The sequence below is a fragment of the Cherax quadricarinatus genome, unplaced genomic scaffold (assembly GCF_038502225.1).
Source record: "Cherax quadricarinatus isolate ZL_2023a unplaced genomic scaffold, ASM3850222v1 Contig2535, whole genome shotgun sequence".
Taxonomy (NCBI): domain Eukaryota; kingdom Metazoa; phylum Arthropoda; class Malacostraca; order Decapoda; family Parastacidae; genus Cherax; species Cherax quadricarinatus.
Window position 1 is genome coordinate 8,515 of NW_027197561.1, and position 16,486 is coordinate 25,000.

Below are 16,486 nucleotides of genomic sequence, written 5' to 3' on the forward strand. Positions count from 1 at the left end.
AAGCTCCATTCTTATGTTCTTATATGGGATAGCGATGAAGAAGTTTTTTGGCAAGTGGTTCAGCTATGTTATAGAAGCCATTGTTCTGGTTGATGTTGTCGGATATAGAGATAAGCGATGATTTTAGGATTCTTCGGTATTGAGTGTTGTCTCTGGCGGTAAGTCTTGAGTTTCTGCCTGTGTACAACACCGTAATTCACACAACCATTTAATAAACTACAGAAACTCAAGACTTATCGCCACAGAAGACAACACTCAATACCGAAGAATCCTGGAATAATCGCTTATCTCTATATCCGGCAACTTCAACCAGAATAGTGGCTTCTATAACATAGCTGAACCACTTGCCAAGAAACTTCTTCATCGGCATCCCACGTAAGAACATAGGAATGGAGGAACACTGCAGAAGGTTTGTAGATGAATGGTTCAGGGAACCGACACGTTGATAAATTAGACACATGTGCAACTCTTGGGTATCTTTATTGAGGAAACGTTTCGCCACACAGTGGCTTCATCAGTCCATACAAAGGAGAATCTTGAAAAACAGGTGGAAAATGAGGTAATCAGTCCCTCAACCTTGAGTCGATGTGGTCAGTCTATCAATCTTGAATAGATTGATGGACTGACCACATCGACTCAAGGTTGAGGAACTGATTAGTTAATTCTCCTCCTGTTTTTCAAGATTCTCCTTTGTATGGACTGATGAAGCCACTGTGTGGCGAAACGTTTCCTCAATAGAGATACCCAAGAGTTGCACATGTGTCTAATTTATCAACTGCAGAAGGTCTGCTCACAAACTTATCCAATCTCTATGTAAAGTAAAAGGACACAAGTGCAACTAATGTGACATTTATTGTGGCAACGTTTCGCTCTCCAGGAGCTTGATAAAGCTTGATAGAGCTTGATAAAGCTCCTGGAGAGCGAAACGTTGCCACAATAAATGTCACATTAGTTGCACTTGTGTCCTTTTACTTTACATATTGTCGGTAATTCTACCAACTTTATTACAATTATCCAATCTCCCTTCCAAGCTACCCAAGATTTTAGACTATAACCCCACTAGGTAGATCAACAGATGCAGCATTCTCCACCGGACCCAGCATTCTGAATCTGACTATAAATACTCGCGTACCTTCCACCCGGGTAGATCTGTTTGTAACTTGAAAAAGCCCAAGTGCATAATTATCAGATAATCGTGTACGTCACGCCATCCATCAGAGACACTTGTATATTGGATGTTATGTATACTTGCATGATAGTCAATTGGTGATAGATATCGTTTTTTAATTGCCAGTTATTTTTTTTGTCGGGGTGAGGGAGACGCAGGAGGCAAGTTGCCTGGGCTAGTTGTAAGGCGCTTGCTGGAGCTGGTGGCTGGCTGATCTGGTTCTCAGGTGTTCTACCATAGGTGGTTTTTAGATGCTACTTGGTTAGATGTAAGGTATCAAAAAGAGGATGGTACCCAATCTTCTATAACTTCTATAACACGACCTATGACTGCTACACCTCTCCTGCCAACGGTTTATAAGCTCCTTCTCAGCACGTATGCCGTATTCTATTCAAGATTGATGGACTGACCACATCGACTCAAGGTTGAGGGACTGATTACCTCATTCTCCTCCTGTTCTTCAAGATTCTCCTTTGTATGGACTGACGAAGCCACTGTGTGGCGAAACGTTTCCTCAATAAAGATAACCAAGAGTTGCACATGTGTCTAATTTATCAACATGTCGGTTCTCTGACCCATTCATCTTCAGAGAGATATCTTCTAATCTTTGATCTAGGGAAGTCCTCGTTTTGTATGAAGCGTCGTACTCTTCGTTGGAAGGACATCCTGTAGGTCCTCTGGGAAGCTGTATTGATTATGTAGTCAGTAGTGTTAGTTGGTTGATAGTCGTCGCTTCTTTAGTTTGTCAAGCCTGACATTTCGTCGATCTCCCGTTGGATGTGTAGAACTTTCATTCTGATTCTGACCCTCAGTGTGTTGCCTGTGATAAAGCAGAGAGTCTTGTTCTAGACTCGTTGTAGATGTAACCTGGTTTTGTTGTTCGAAACAATGGCACGCTAGGCTATTCAAGCGAAACCCACAATAAAAACTGACTAAATTCATAATATGCGAATATTAAACAGATGTTTTACGTTTAGTAAGCTATCTTTCTGTTTACGTCATTCTTTACTATTACACAAACAATATTTGTTAAGATATTTTCATAGTTATACTCAGCTGATGAATTGCGTCTCAATAATTCATTAATTTATTTACGTTAATTATGAAACACTAACATAACATATTATGGTATTACTTTGTGTCCACGGTCGGCCAGAGCCTCAGCCAGAGGCATGAAGACATTCCTGTGACTCCTGGAGGAGACTGGGAGGAGCATGAGGATCTTATAGGACCTCTCAGGTGGAGACAACTTCCCCATGATGCTTCCCACTAGCATCACCACCAGTACACACGTCGTTGTTGACTTCATCTGCAGACAACATTAATTACACTTTTAACATATGTTACATTTCAACATTGTGTTAATGCTGTATCAATAATCAGGTAAAGATTTAAAAATGTAATAATTATTTCCTTGTCAATGAAGGTTAAGTGACAATGGTGACAATGGTGACAATGGTGACAATGGTGAGCAAGTTGATCAGATTCTGGAGAGAGAGATAGAGAAAGAGAGAAAGAGCGAGAGAGAGAGAGAGAGAGAGAGAGAGAGAGAGAGAGAGAGAGAGAGAGAGAGAGAGAGAGAGAGAGAGAGAGAGAGAGAGAGAGCTAGCTAAGATTAATACTTATACCTATGATATTTCAAACATTATCCTTAAATAAAACGTATCACACAATTGTAAATATGTGATTCCATTAGAAAGTTACCTTCAGACTGGGAAAAATGCCGTTTTGGAAGAACTGTAATCCAGGCTGAAAAAATTATATCTTTCCTCTCTGCAAAAGGATAACAGTATACATTAAATAATTATTTCAGACAGATATATGGTTCAGTACGAAGTTTGACATTAGAACAAGTCAGTAGCATGGTTAACCTACATATTTCTGTGATGCGAGATTAATTAATGATTATTATGGTCAGAAACTCCATTGCATTCGGGTACACTCAATCACCTGGCATGAAAAAAACAATGTAAGCAGACAAGTTCTCTCAGGCATGGAACTACGTGCCAATTATTATTATTAAAGATTCGCCGGTATTCTCCCGGCCCGGGCCTTTTCCAAGTGGTGGCCCGGCCTTGGCTCCCTCTTTAGGGAGTGTCTCAGACCTAAGTCTCCCATGGGAGGAGTCACAAGTACCTCCTCATCTTTGGGACCAACTGTCCCCAGGCCTAGCCACAAGCTAGGCCTCTCTGGTCTGTCATCCCCGCCCCAAGAAGGCTAATGGGAATGACAGTCTTGTGAGCTACAAGCTCCGGCTCAGGCACCTACCCTACCATAGAAGGGTTAGGCATGGTGTCGATCTACGAACCAAATATATTGATTGTGGTTAAGAAACTTTGGTATACCGTGACTTACGTACCCGCATTGGTTATGTTAATTAAGATAAGAGATTACATAGTTATAGATGGATTTTAATTACTTTAAAAAACATTCAAGTCTTGAAAGTTTGTTTATCAAATATTAAGATGTAAAGGTTGTTTGCTCCCAGTAAACATCGAAGATGATGAGTGTATCCATAAATATTCTAAAACGTGTGGCTGGTATATTTTAATTATGACATTCGAAATGGATTGAATTTTGTTTAGTGTATAAGTCCTTGTTGCCTGTCTCAGATTGTACATATTAAGTATTAAATTTTCATAGGATCATCCGTCGCTTTTTGTGACTTTGTGATAACCTAATCTCTTCTCGGTAATAAGTATGTCACAGTCTTTACTTATTCATACACATTGGTTTCAGAATAATGGTACTGTTGTGCCTTATAAGCCGAACTTCCCGAATGGGCTGAACTCCATTATGACTGGGGTTTGTTTTCCTATGCCCTCCTCCAACCCCCTTCCACCCCCACTATGAACCACCGATGCCATGTGCCTTTACCCCATATGTGGAGTTTCCCCTTCAGTCCAACCTTACAACACAGACTGAGTATGGCAGATGATGCAGCCAGCCAGCCACAAAGTCAGGGAAACACTGCATCTAATAATGACAGAAGAGATACATGTCAGATGTGTGGAGGGTATCGGGCACTCAACAGGAATGGCCCGGTCTGTGCACGCAACTGATGTGCTGGATCACATATGCTCCCTGCAGAAAGCAGCCCACAGCCTTCATATGCGGCAGGGAAATTCACAGACCTTCTTAAGCAGGTGAATGGAGGTTCCACCAACTTAGAAGCTCGAGGCACCATTAAGGCATGGCGCAACCTACTCCTGCTTGGCAAGGTCTGTCTCGCAGTTCCTACAAGAAGCGGCAAATTGCTCACCACGTCAGTCATCAAAGCAGTGCGAAACTGTGTTCCTCTGCCCCATCATCACAGGAATCACAGAGGCAGACCCAAGAAAAATTCCACCGTAAACGAGAAAATCTGCTCACAGGTTAGCAAAAAATTCGAAGAAGGTAACACAGTGGGAGTAATCAGGATAATTACATGCGACGACACTGTAGCCCTCAAAGTTGAGGCCACAGCCCAAGTACTAAGAGACACGCATCTAACCAGGGACGTTAACAACGACTCTGAGGAAGATCTAATCGCTGGACAGTTAATTGCGCCAGAATCAGAAGTCTATAAAGCCACAGTGTCATTTTCAGCAGGATCTACAGGAGATTACACTGGAAAACGACCACAACACATCAGAGAGACGGTAAATCCAGTACTCGGCAAAGCTGCATCAATTCTTCTTTCAAAGTTAATAACCTTCATCAACAGCTGTCTGACTGGGCGGATTCCTGAAGAAATTAAACCTTTATTTTTTCGGAGCCTCATTATGAGCTTTGAAGAAGAAGAATGGGGGAATCATACCCATTGCTGTCGGTGACACTCTTCGCCGTTTCGATGCCAAAGCAGCAGTAAAAAACATTCGACTAGAAACTGCCAGTTTACTCCAGCCTCACCAACTGGGCTTTGGGATCTCTCAAGGCAGTGAAGTGGCAGCTCATGCAGCAAGGGCCTAAATCAGGGACTTACCAGAAGACAAAGTCGTAGTCAAACTTGACAATCGAAATATCTTTAATATGGTGAAAAGAAATGTGGTCTTGCCATCTATTCGGGATAAGTACCCCAGTTTTCTTTTTACCTTAATTTCAGCTGGCTACAGCAAACTCTCAATTCTTTTGTTTGAAAAACATAAAATTCCCTCATCAGAGAGTGTTCCGTAGGGTGACCTACTCGCTTCATTTCTCTTCTGCATTGCAGTATGAGAACTAACTTCCAGCTTGTGCAGCGAGCTCAATGTCTGGTGCCTGGATGATGGCACTCTGACAGGCACAGAAGAATCTCTGCTAGAGGGGTTTACCACTGGTGAAGACACAGGGAGAAGCATCAGGACTCATCCTCATCCCCTTCAAGTGTGAAATCATCCCAACAAACCAGGAAATAACCACAGCTGTGCGAACGATCCTTCCTGAAGCCTCTACTACCACCCCATTCAAGAGCACCCTCTTGGGAGCACAGCTGGGTCACCAGGCCATCGACACAGTCCTCAAGGGCAAACTGGATGACCTGAAGAGAATAAAGGAGATAATAAGTGATCTTGTTGCCCATGATCCCCTGTATCTCCCCACAAGGTGTCTTACTAAATATGCCAAGACTCGCTTCTTGGAATGCCCACCCTCTTTTGCGAATATGACTCACTCCTGAGATTTGTCTTTAAGAAGGCACTGAATTTATCTCTGGAAGATCAGAAATGGAATCAAGCAACTCTTCAGGTGCGAATGAGAGGTGTAGGTGTGCGTAAGGCAACGCAGGTAGCTTTACCTGCATGTCTGTCCTCGTGTTTGGCTTCCAGTGGACTAGTCAAGGAGATTGTCCCTGATAGCTTGAGAGATGCGGTAGGATCTCAAGACCCCAGGTTCATTGAAGCAGCCGTGCTGTGAGACACCCTTGCAGACTCCTCAAGCAGACTAACTCCTCCCAGACAGGACAAACATTCCCAATAGGACAAACCGATCGTGGAAAAAATTGTCAATACAATGCTCACCAACGCTTCAGGAAAGGACAAAGCTTGTCTCCTAGCGGTGAAGGCACTACATTCAGGAAATTTCCTTTTAGTTGTTCACACTTCCTCCCTGGGCACTCGACTCGACTCACAGGCCATTCGGATTGGTGTTCCTCTCCTCCTAGCCTCTCCCATTTTCACCGAAAATAGGTGTATTTACAGCAGGGCGATGGCTGATCAGTTCGGAGTTCATGGTCTCATGTGTCATACATCAGAAGGGAAGTATGCCAGACATGAGGAGGTCAACGACATCATAAAAAGAAGTTTCACCACAGCCTGTTGACCAGCTCAACAGGAAACGGAAATACTGAGGTCTGACAGAAGTCAAAAACATACAGTTGGGGTCACTATGCTACCCTGGAAGGATGATAAGCAGATTTCCTGGGACTACACCTGTGCCTCCACGTTGACGGACACCCACTTGCCACACTCTGAAGCTGAAGGAGGTGAAGCCTCCAGTTACAGGGAAACTCAAAAGATCCACAAATATGACGACAACTTCATCCCATTAGGGTTCGAGACCCTAGGAGCATGGGGTACGTGTAATTTGAAGTTCCTCAGAGTGCTGGTGAAAAGCTCTTCATAGAAACCATGGATCACAGAGCGGCCAGTTTCCTCTTTCAGAGACTCAGTGTTGCGATCCAGAGGGGAACTGCCTGCAGCATTCTGGGCATGTGGCCCACCGCTGGGGCGCTGGATGAAGTATTTGAGATGTAGGCTCCGAAATGTTAATTATGTTTTCCTACTTCCTATTGTATTTTTGTTGATGTACTTTATCGTTAAATAAAGTCCATATAAAATATAGAATATAGGGGTGGTAGGAGAAGAAAATATTTAAATGCTCCAGGGAGAACCTCGATTTTTCCCTGAAGTAAGTTTATTCTTTTCTCTGAGGATGAGGGACCTATGTCTAGTTTCAGAGGTTGTATCTCCCTATATATTTAAAATTAATGTTATATATATTATTTCGTTATGTTCAGATTGATTTAGGCAGAGTGATAAACAAAAAAAATCACTCTTCTTATTTGGTGTAAAATGTCCTTGCTTTAATTCCAGATTCGGCTGTTCCGTTTATTCGGCGTGACATTACCATGGAGAAGGAAAAAAACATTTATTCCAGTAAGAAAAGCGAAAGGCAGATAGAACAATTTACATTTCCACTTTCTTTTTTTCCCTGAGAGAATAAAATAATTTATTGGTCAAATATAATCATTATTGTTAATATAAATATAGTCTGGTGTTAAAATAAGTTTATTTTTCTTCCATCAGTAAATAATCAAACATAATTAAAGCAATGATGTGTTTGAAAAATTCATTTTTATAATTGTTTTATGCAGATGAAGTCTCATTGTCAGTCATAATAATTGTTTATACCCACAAGAGACGGTGTCCATAAAAATTAGATATTTAAAATATATATTTTGCAATGCAAACTGTTCAGAGCTAAAAAGAAAATTTAGTAAACTCTATTGGATGAAGCCCGGTGTAAGAATTTTAAATTATGTAAATTTTAACCTTTTAGTCAAAGGAAAGCTCTATTAATGGTTAAATTAAACAGTATATAACAATAATGATCAAGTGACATCGTTACTTTAATGTAACTCACCTTTCTCAACACTTTCACCAACTTTATAAGGTCTACCCTAAAGAGTACTCCTTTACTTCCCACTTTTAATTTTGGCAAATTAGCCTTTATACAGCCTGAAAGTAATACAAATTCAAGGTAGACTTCACCAGCCTTGAAGATCTGAAGATGATCGGAGACATCCTTAAATTGCTGCAAGGAAACATTTGTTTAATAAAATTGACAAATTAAAACTTTCACAAACGAAACTCAATGCAATACTTTTATTTATAAACTAAAAGGCTAAAAGTATGAAGTCGACCAGAAGAGTCATTCTCCACTTAACAAAATTATTTAGTCTCTCAACCTGCAGGCTGGGAGGACGCTTTCTGAGCCTGCTCCTGCTTACAACTGGTGGCGAACCGTGTACTGCAGTACGTAAGATGGCAGACCGTCAGAGTAGCAGTGTAAACAAGGTCTGTGTTGAATTCATTCGTGGCTCTCTCAGTGGTGCAACGATGCATGTCTTGTTGCCTAACATTATTCGCGACGTCTACGGCATCCCCAACGAGGAATTATATGGTGTAGCTCTCAATGGGATGTCGAGGATTTTTGTGAAATTCGCAAATGCCGGCTTTTACTCCAGTATTGTGGAAGCTTTCCAAGAGAGAAGAATGGCTGTGAATTCAGCTGTAGAAGGCTGTCTGCATGACGTCTCCACATACGTCACCTGGGTCAAAGTAAGCAACGTGCCTTTCGAGGCGGAGGAGTATGATCTTCGGAAAGTTTTTGGTAGATACGGCACGGTGCATGCAGCGACCAAGGAAGTGTGGAGGGAGGGCCCGTACGAGGGGCTCCCGGAGGGCTCCTTCACATTCAAGATGACATTAAAACAGTCAATTCCATCTTACGTTCATCTGGAAAACTACAGGACCCAGGTTTTTGTTCACTACGCAGGCCAACGGAAGACATGCAGGTTATGCAACTCATATGACCATATGGTTGCTCAGTGCTCCAGACGCCTGGTTGTCCGCATCCGGGAACCTTCTCCTGCTGTCCTACGAACCGAGGCCTTTGATCTGGGGACTGGTCTCTCGACTGGACAGGGAACTAAGCTTAGGAGTGAGGAGGTACAACAAGAGGAAACGTGGTCTATGGCATGTGCAACCCTGTCGGTGAATTCAAGTGTTACCATCAACGTAAATGGCCTGTGGGCGGAGGTTAAGTGTGTATGGATGGAGTGGTTTTTGCGAAGGTATGCTGTGGATGTTTGTTTCATACAAGAACACAATTATAAGTTTTGGCAAGAGTTACAGTTAAAAGGCTACCGAATGTATGTTAGCAGTTCTTTAAAATTTAAGGGTGGGGTAGCTATAGCGGTGATGGAGTCCAGCCCTTGGCGTGTCTTGAGATGGGAGGAGGGGGTATGTGGGAGGGTGGCGAGGGTAGATGGGTACTGGGGCGAGGTGAGGGTTTGTTTTATTGGAGTTTACATGCCTGCAGAAAGCAACTCTAAAGTTAAAATAGATTTCGTGAGGGAGGCTTTAACGTTTTACACTCGGGGTTTGCCATTAATTACGGTCATGGGTGGGGATTGGAACTGCGTTATCCGCCATGGCGATGTTGAGCCGAGGGGGACGGGGTGCGTTTTACCTGTCTTAAGGAATCTGCTGGGGGATGCAGGGGTTTATGACGTGGTGGGGAGGGGTGAGTGTTGGTGGAGCACACGTTCGTTTGCTGGGGCAATGTGGCCCGTCTGGATAAACTTTATGTAACACAAGGAATTCGAGCTGGGCGCGTACAGACCTTTGACGTGGGGTTTTCAGACCACCGTACAGTGCTAGCAGACTTGGATTGGGATGGAATGATGGGAAAAGCACACGAAACCCAGAATAGCGAGTTATTATAGGAGGCAGGGGAAGGAGGAGGCGAGGTGGAGGTATGGGATACAAAACTATCTGGAGGGGTAGCTAAATAATTACTATGTAGGGGGCGGGAGTAGTAGGTATGATGACATTGAACATCTCCATAGTCGACCTGCAGAAATTCATAATGAACGTTTCAATGCGGTTAGAGCCAGAGCAGGTGTGGAGGAGGTGCTATGGGGTGACAAATCTTCTGGTTGTGTCTTGTGCATATTTAGGGTCAGACAACAGGCGATGTCCCTCTTGCAATTTGAAGTATCCACGGGTTTTGGTGGTTACCTGCCTGGTCAAGTACTCCTCACCATGGACAGCATGAGTTTTTATGCTGATCATTGGTTTGGAGAAAAGCTACGGCGGGGAGTAGGAGGGGTTAATGCGGGTGGCCTGGTGGGGAGGGATTTCAGAAAAGTTATAATTGACAGGAATCGGACGGTACTAAAAGGTAGAATTCCAGTGGAGGAGGTAGTTAGTTTAATATGTTTATTATGCACCCCATACCCATCCTGTGGGCGGTAGTCAAAAGATTACAGGGGTACATAATTGGTCCAGGGACTGGACTCCAAAGTTTTGATAGCTGAGCAAGTTACAAAGGTAATGAACTAGATCTGGTCATAATCATGACCAAGTTACAAAGGTAATGAGCTCCAGGTAGAGCTGGTCACACTCATGAATAATTGCAAAGGTAATGAATCATAAACACATTAATCATGAGAATTTACAAAGGTAATGAGTTCCAGGTAGAGCTGGTCAAAATCATGACAAGTTTCAAAGGTAATGAATGATAAACACGTACGTTATCACATGATTACAATCATAGACAAATTACAGAGTAATGAGCAGTTAACAAACATAGCAGGGAATTCATCCATTGCCCCAACAACAGATGTTGCTAGGTGCCTGTCTCTCCTCGGTAGACAGCCATTGCAAACAGCAGCAAGTTGCCCCGGGATCTGCTGCTTGCACGAGCACCATCGACCCTCCCCAAGAGGTCCAAGAAGCTAGTGACTCCGTTAGCAGCCCGATGGAGAGCTGCCCTAGGGACATGTCAGCGTCCTGGTGGACGCCAAGTTGACTGAAGATCCCAGGCCCTCGTGTGCACGGATGTTGAAGCTTGAGGAACTGAGTACACACTGCCTGTGGCACACCTGGCAGCTGCCTCGCGGTCGAACTCCACGATGCTGTCCGTGTAGTGGAAGTTCCTGTGAGCCCGGCACTCCCTGCGGCTGCAGTACCATCGCTGACATCGTGGGTTAGGGGAGAAGTACCCTCTACAGATGGGGTGGCGCAGGGAGTTGGGTGGGTGAGGCGGGGGAGTCGGGCAGGGGTGAGGCGTTATGAGAGGGTCACTGTTTACTACACACGCCCTCCCCCTCCCCCCTAGCGGAGAGGGGGGGAGGCGCTGACTGGTCCTGACTCGACAACACCAAACCCTCTTAAAACTGCACAACACTTCAACTATTTACGCTGAAACGATGCACTGGGATGTCCGTTCGCTGCTCTGGTATCTTCTCAAAGCATTCACACTGAGTTTTGTTAAGTAGGGACCTGGTCAGCCTCTTTGACCAGGAGCTATCCTTGAAAATCCCGCAGCTAGCCCGCTACGCAACCTGCCGTGTCGGCCATGTTGAGACCTCGTGGAGGAGGTAGAGGAAGCGATTTTTAGTTTGAGTAAAGGAAAGGCACCAGGTATAGATGACATTTCGAATGATTTTTATAGGGTGCATTGGGGAAGTATTAAGCATTGTTTGGTTGATGTATTGAATTGCATGCTCTCAGAGGGGAGGTTAGGCATGTCACAAAGTATGGGGGTAGTTGTGTTGGTGCCAAAAAGGGAGGGGGGGAGGGGTCTGAGTGCATATAGGGCAATGTCCCTTATGTGTTCAGACTATAAAATCTTTTCTAAAGTTTTAAGAAACAGGATGAGGAAGGTCATGGGGTCGGTTATTCACGAGGAACAGCTAGGCATACCAGGTAGGAGCATGAGGGAAGGACATGTGTGTATTAGGGACTTTTTAGGGGAATGTCAAGGGGGGGTGTCCTCGGGCTTGACTGGTAAAATGCTTACGACTGTGTTGATAGAGATTTATTGAGGCTTATTTTATTGAAGCAGGGTTTTTCAGAGATGATTGTAAGATGGGTTGATACTTTGTATGCCTCGGCAATGGTACGAGTACAGGTAAACGATAAATTGGAGCAGCCGGTCCGTATGGAAAGTGGTTTGAGGCAAGGGTACCCCCTCTCCCAGCTGCTTTTTGCTTGTATGCAAAACCCCTTTTATGAACTGGTGGATGTGGTTTGGGGCGTGGGGCGCTGGCCAGTGACCGTGCAGCGCGTGTGATCGGGTACGTAAATGATACCACGATTTTGTTAAAAGGGGAGGAGGACTTGCAGACCGTGGGATGGATTGTTGAGTTTTTTGGGGCAGAGACTGGCATGTGCGTCAATAGGGCAAAATCGAAATCATTGGAGGTGGGTACGTGGGTGGGTGGGTCTGGTTTGGACGAAAGGTATGGGTGGTCAGTCGTGGTGCAACTTAAAATATGTGGTATTGTGTACATGGCAGATGAGAGGGAGGGCCAAAGGGTAAATTCTGAATTGGTGATAAACAAGGCCTTAGAGGGCAGTAGTGGTTAATACACTTGTTTATAGTAAGGTATGGGGTGTGGCTGAAGTGTACCCTTTAAGAGACGTGGATATTTAGGAACTGCAGAGAAGAGTCTTACATTATATTTGGGGTTTTGGGAGAGCCTGATTAAGTCGGGAGGTTGTCATGACTCATGTTCGTCGTGGAGGTTTAGGTCTCTTGGCTTTGGGGCCATGGGCAAAGGCCCTCTATGTAAAGCAGCGGTTCTTCAGGGCGGGTGGTGAGAAGGGCATCCGGGTGGGTCAAGTAATGATCGAAATGCACAAATGGTGGAGTGGCAGGGGATTAATCGAGTGTGAGGAAATGTTGCATTAGTTGTTAAAGTTGAGAAATGTGCATCGGATCCGGGTGGGGCAAATGGTCAGCATATGTTGTCGTGGGGAAATTGTGCAGGGGTTGTCTGTTTTTCCGCTGTATAATTGGGGGGAAATATGGGACGGGTTTTGTAAACTTAAGTTGGCACCAAGGGTTCGTGAATTGGTGTACAGATTTGTCATGGGGATTTTAGCATCGAAATCGGTCTTAAGTAGGATGGGTTTGGTTAGGGAGGCGGATTCCTTACGCTGCTGTCTAGAAGTAACAGCTTTTCATGCGGTCTACTTTTGTGATACCTTGGACAAAGTTCGTTCGTGGTTGGGGCGGGTTTTCGATTTTCTTAATGGGGGAACTATCTCAACTCATAGGCCTTAACACTGGACGTTAGCGGAGTATCAAGTGAGGTACGAAGAGCACTAATGTACGTGGTGGCTGATTTCCTCTATATTTTGTGGGGTATGCAGGAAACCGGATGATCAGTTAGGATCAGGGCAGTTGTGGCAGGCATCTACAGAACGTCTTGTAGAAATAAACTCATATATGGTAGAAGTTGGGATAATAGTTTTTCTGCAAACTATCGGAGTCTTACTGTTCAAAGGTTGCTGCAACTGGGAGTGGGGTAAGGCAATGGGGGCTGGACTCCCACCGTGGTAGCACCGAACGGTATGTTCGGGACTTCAGGATAGAGGGCGAGATTTAGTAAGTGGCGTGTATGTATTATGAATGGTTCTGTGCGTCTGTGTATGTATGGATGTGGCGTTGTGTTGAACTGAGATCTTGGATTAATTCTAAAATGGTCATGCTTCTCGATAATACAGATAAAATGCATTATTTCAGAATATGTTCCAGCCTCTTACAAACTGAACTGGTTCGCGAATATGGCGGGGGTTTGGTGAAGTATGTTGGGTCTTTCCTGGGATTCCCGTTGGGTATTTGTTTAGTTATATTGTAAGTGGATGCCATGCTGTCATCACCACTAAAAGTACATCTGTATACTGGCCTTTTAGGGGAATGTTCATAAGCAGACCTTTTGGTGATGTTTGAAAACTTTTGATGAAGGGCAAAAAGTTTCATTTGCCTGAGATTGTTTTGTATATGTTGTAGCGGTCACTGCTGTGGGGGGGGGGGGTATAATGTCCTATATTGTAATCTTTCATTCATGTTCCTTGGGCAGCACAATTTTGCGGGGTAATATGTTGCTCTGTCACCCGGTGATATCACATGTATTTTTTTTTATCACTTGTGGTGCATATAGTCAGTTGATGTACAATTAAGCACCTTTACTAATATCACTGTAAACAAATGTCACTACTGCCCGGCTCCGGATGGGTTACAAGTATCTTTGGCAGGTTAAATCACCACCACCAGATGTAGACCAAACGAAATGTAAACTCTGCCAGATGGACTATTGTCACACCCTGCGTCATTATGTACTGGAGTGCGTCACACCCTGCGTCATTATGTACAGAAGTGCGATAAAATTAATGAATTTAGAGACAACTCACTCAGAAGTGTTCAAGAAATGGCTAAGTATCTTATCCACAGTGGTATATTACAGACCATTCTGGAGAAATACCCTGACTTTGCTAGCTGTAAATAAAGCATTACCGCGTGTGCGTGTGTGTGTGTGTGTGTGTGTGTGTGTGTGTGTGTGTGTGTGTGTGTGTGTGTGTGTGTGTGTGTGTGTGTGTGTGTGTATGAGTGTGTGTGTGTGTGTGTGTGTGTGTGTGTGTGTGAGTATGAGTGTGTGTGTGTGTATGAGTGTGTGTGTGTGTGTATGAGTGTGTGTGCGTGTGTGTGTATGAGTTTGTGTACTCACCTAGTTGAGGTTGCGGGGGTCGAGTCCGAGCTCCTGGCCCCGCCTCTTCACTGATCGCTACTAGGTCACTCTCCCTGAGCCGTGAGCTTTATGATACCTCTGCTTAAAGCTATGTATGGATCCTGCCTCCACTACATCGCTTCCCAAACTATTCCACTTACTGACTACTCTGTGGCTGAAGAAATACTTCCTAACATCCCTGTGATTCATCTGTGTCTTCAGCTTCCAACTGTGTCCCCTTGTTACTGTGTCCAATCTCTGGAACATCCTGTCTTTGTCCACCTTGTCAATTCCTCTCAGTATTTTGTATGTCGTTATCATGTCCCCCCTACCTCTCCTGTCCTCCAGTGTCGTCAGGTTGATTTCCCTTAACCTCTCCTTGTAGGACATACCTCTTAGCTCTGGGACTAGTCTTGTTGCGAACCTTTGCACTTTCTCTAGTTTCTTCACGTGCTTGGCTAGGTGTGGGTTCCAAACTGGTGCCGCATACTCCAATATGGGCCTAACGTACACGGTGTACAGGGTCCTGAACGATTCCTTATTAAGATGTCGGAATGCTGTTCTGAGGTTTGCTAGGCGCCCATATGCTGCAGCAGTTATTTGGTTGATGGGCGCTTCAGGAGATGTGCCTGGTGTTATACTCACCCCAAGATCTTTTTCCTTGAGTGAGGTTTGTAGTCTCTGACCCCCTAGACTGTACTCCATCTGCGGCCTTCTTTGCCCTTCCCCAATCTTCATGACTTTGCATTTGGTGGGATTGAACTCCAGGAGCCAATTGCTGGACCAGGTCTGCAGCCTGTCCACATCCCTTTGTAGTTCTGCCTGGTCTTCGATCGAGTGAATTCTTCTCATCAACTTCACGTCATCTGCAAACAGGGACACCTCAGAGTCTATTCCTTCCGTCATGTCGTTCACAAATACCAGAAACAGCACTGGTCCTAGGACTGACCCCTGCGGGACCCCGCTGGTCACAGGTGCCCACTCTGACACCTCGCCACGTACCATGACTCGCTGCTGTCTTCCTGACAAGTATTCCCTGATCCATTGTAGTGCCTTCCCTGTTATCCCTGCTTGGTCCTCCAGTTTTTGCACCAACTCTTGTGTGGAACTGTGTCAAACGCCTTCTTGCAGTCCAAGAAAATGCAATCCACCCACCCCTCTCTCTCTTGTCTTACTGCTGTCACCATGTCATAGAACTCAAGTAGGTTTGTGACACAGGATTTCCCGTCCCTGAAACCATGTTGGCTGCTGTTGATGAGATCGTTCCTTTCTAGGTGTTCCACCACTCTTCTCCTGATAATCTTCTCCATGATTTTGCATACTATACATGTCAGTGACACTGGTCTGTAGTTTAATGCTTCATGTCTGTCTCCTTTTTTAAAGATTGGGACTACATTTGCTGTCTTCCATGCCTCAGGCAATCTCCCTGTTTCGATAGATGTATTGAATATTGTTGTTAGGGGTACACATAGCGCCTCTGCTCCCTCTCTCAATACCTATGGGGAGATGTTATCTGGCCCCATTGCCTTTGAGGTATCTAGCTCACTCAGAAGCCTCTTCAATTCTTCCTCGGTTGTGTGCACTGTGTCCAGCACTTGGTGGTGTGCCCCACCTCTCCGTCTTTCTGGAGTCCCTTCTGTCTCCTCTGTGAACACTTCTTTGAATCTCTTGTTGAGTTCTTCACATACTTCACGGTCATTTCTTGTTGTCTCTCCTCCTTCCTTCCTTAGCCTGATTACCTGGTCCTTGACTGTTGTTTTCCTCCTGATGTGGCTGTACAACAGTTTCGGGTCAGATTTGGCTTTCGCTGCTATGTCATTTTCATATTGTCTTTGGGCCTCCCTTCTTATCTGTGCATATTCGTTTCTGGCTCTACGACTGTTCTCCTTATTCTCCTGGGTCCTTTGCCTTCTATATTTCTTCCATTCCCTAGCACACTTGGTTTTTGCCTCCCTTCACCTTTGGGTAAACATATGGGCTCATCCTGGCTTTTTTCATTAATCCTGTTACCCTTGGGTACAAACCTCTCCTCAGCCTCCTTGCATTTTGTTGCTACA

The 16,486-nt window shown here is 44.5% G+C and overlaps 1 long non-coding RNA gene across 1 annotated transcript in view; it reads right to left on the bottom strand.

The window, feature by feature from the left end:
- Positions 1 to 2,198: 2,198 nt before the first annotated feature.
- LOC128703119 (uncharacterized) overlaps positions 2,199 to 16,486 on the bottom strand; it is a 39,024-nt gene continuing 24,736 nt past the window's right edge. Inside the window, exons 2-3 of the long non-coding RNA XR_011391468.1 lie at positions 2,873 to 2,941; positions 2,199 to 2,477 (exon numbers count right to left, since the gene is read on the bottom strand). This is a non-coding gene — a long non-coding RNA (uncharacterized lncRNA). The remainder of the gene's footprint in view (positions 2,478 to 2,872; positions 2,942 to 16,486) is intronic.